General features: G+C 52.2%; 1 pseudogene; it reads right to left on the reverse strand.

Moving 5' to 3' along the window:
- Positions 1 to 1,204: 1,204 nt before the first annotated feature.
- On the reverse strand, positions 1,205 to 2,291 carry LOC132357078 (glucose-induced degradation protein 4 homolog; annotated as a pseudogene).
- Between the last annotated feature and the right edge of the window lie 515 nt (positions 2,292 to 2,806).

Raw genomic sequence — 2,806 nt, forward strand, 5'->3', positions numbered from 1 at the left:
TTGGGAATAAAAGATTGCCCCACCACGCACCTAGACGGAAGGGCTTTGTGCTTTCTTACTCCGCCCGTGGACATGCACCTCGTGTTTGTTTTGCTCCCGTGGGTTAAAACACTACCTCGTTGTTAAAGCTTTCCCTCCGGTATTCTGAGCAAGTCTTGTAAAGCACCAGCAAATGCCAATCCCTCAAGCCCTGCCCATGTCTGCGGGCTACAGCGGATGCCACGCTATGAAGCTTTCTAAACATTTAAACAACACAACTGCACGTGCACACGCGCACAGACACACACACACTTTGGCACGTGAGCCGCGAGCTCCGGGAGTGCACATGCTCTCACCCCTCCCCCACGCCAACGCGGCCGAGCTGCGGTTTGGGGAGAGTGGCTCCTTCTGCCTGGCGGGAAAGGGCGCCGCGAAGCACTGCTGTTCCGAGTAGCGAAAGGAGGACGCACAAATGCTAAACTGGCCCCCAAAACGGCTCTCACGCTTAGCGCTGTGACCGACGCAACGCTGCAAAACTTCTGTACCACGTGACCAGTTTCAAACTGCTGGCTGATTAAATATACATTTACAAATAGAATATAGGTATAAAAACTACTAAGTCAACATTTGCTGTTTTCAATGTGAAAACGATAAAATGTAATTCTGAATAATTGTGCATTTGCCATAGGGTCCTTGTTAAAGGGACCATAAAAATAATTTTGTAATAAAAAAAACTTTTTTTTTTTTTTTAAGTTTAGTATTGCCCTCAAGTTCAAAAGTTTGGAGCAAACGTGCTGAGTGAGCAGGACGGGAATCTGTCCCTGCCAGGGATCTGGAAGCTTTAAATCCTGTGACCTGGACGGCAGGCCCAGGGAAGCTGCCGGCCACTGACCAGCTCAGCGCGGGAATCCCAGGGCTGGCAGTGCCCCAAACCCCGCCGAGCGATCGGCTGCCTCCCCGCACAGGGCTCCGGGGGCGCACGGCTGCTGGGCTCGGCCTTCCCTTGAGCTACCAAAGTAAGCAATCGGGGGGCGGGGGGCCTGGTGGGGACCACTGAGCACCAAGGCCAAGGGGGGCCGGGGCTGGAGGGGGGCGTGGGGGAAGGGATGTGCGTCTCAGTGATACAGAAGTCAGCTGTGCAGGAGGAAAAGTGCATTTACGGTAGCTTAAAAACAGCTTAAGACCAAACTGCCACAGAGAGGGAAGAGGAACCGAGGCCGCCTTCCACCTGCCCTTGCTGGTCGGCCGCACTCCTCGGATGCCGTGGGTTGACATTCATGCTTTCTGATGCGAGTCTGCTCGTGAAGAAACAGGAACACACGTTCTCCTGGTTCTGGCAGGTACACAGTTTTCTTGGCAAAGTTCTTTTTTGCCAAGTTCAGTTTATTTGGTTGCCGTCCCGGACCGCTGTCACCGGAATTCGTAGATGGGCGCGCTGTGTTCTGGAACATGAGTGAGATTGAGCGACTGATACCATTCCGAGCTCCTGTGGTAATAGTAGCCCTCTATGGAGGCCGCCGACTTCTGGAAGCAGAGGTAGTAAAAGCCGGCAAAGGAAGCACCACTGATGTCCTTGATCGTGTGGTCCGGGACCAGGAACTGCTCCTTCCACCTCATGAAGACATAGTCCCCACTCTTCAGCTCTTCGTAATCAAAGTCTTCTGAATTAAACGATTTTGCGTACTGATAAAAAGCCAGAAACTTGCCCCAATGCTTCCGGTCCACATCCTCATCCGCATCCCACTTTCGGGTTAAGAAAGGGTGCTTTTTGCTGATGATTTCTCCTTCAAAGAAGGTCGTGAGGGTTGGATACTCCTCAGTAAGGCCTTTGATCTTCAGATACCCACAGAGGTACGAGTTCCCCGTGTCCACGTGCTGCAGCACCACCTCCACGTCGTACGAGTTACCCTTGCTCTTCTGGTGGCCGCGGAACTTAGAGCCGCTGTAGAGCAGGCTGGTGGCCACGCCGGGCTGCTGCGTGTTGATGGGCGGCGGTGGGATGAGCGAGGCGGCGGAGGCGGCCGAGGCACCGGCCGGCGGGGGACACTCGGTGCGGACCGGCATCGCGGGGTCCCCCGGAGCCAGGGCTGGGGGAGGGGGAGGAACCGCCGCCGCGCGGGAGCTGAGGAGGCTGCCCGGGGGTAAGGCGGGCGCGCGCGTGGGGCGGGAGGGGTCCACCCGCCGGCCGCCTGCGGACCGAGCACTCCGGCCGCCACCGGGACCCCGGGACCTGAGATCAGGGCCTCTGGGTGCTAAGCGAGCCCCCTCCCCGCCTGCGCTCGCACACACACCCCTTCCGATTCTGTTTCCATTTCTGTAAACAATGCCCTTGTTAATTTCGTAGGATTACTTTGAATCTGTAGATTGCCTTGAGTAATATGGTCATTTTAACAATATTAATTCTTCCAAATCATGAAAATGGTATATCTTTCCATCTGTTTGTGTCTTCTTCAATTTCTTTCATCTCTGTCTTATAGTTTTCTGAGTACAGGTTTTACCTCTTACGTATGTTTATTTCTAGGTGTATTATTCTTTTTGATGCAACTGTAAATGGGATGGTTTTCTTAATTTCTCTTACTGATAGTTTGTCTTTAGTGTATAGAAAACACAGAGATAAACCCAAGATCATATGGTCACCTTAGTTTTGATAAAGGAGGCAAGAATACACAATGGAGAAAAGACAGACTCTTTAATAAGTGGCACTGGGAAAACTGGACAGCTACAGGTAAAAGAATGAAATTAGAACACTCCCTAACACCATACACAAAAATAAACTCAAAATGGATTAAAGACCTAAATGTAAGGCCAGACACCATAAAACTCTTAG

This window comes from Balaenoptera ricei, chromosome X, assembly GCF_028023285.1.
Source record: "Balaenoptera ricei isolate mBalRic1 chromosome X, mBalRic1.hap2, whole genome shotgun sequence".
NCBI lineage: Eukaryota > Metazoa > Chordata > Mammalia > Artiodactyla > Balaenopteridae > Balaenoptera > Balaenoptera ricei.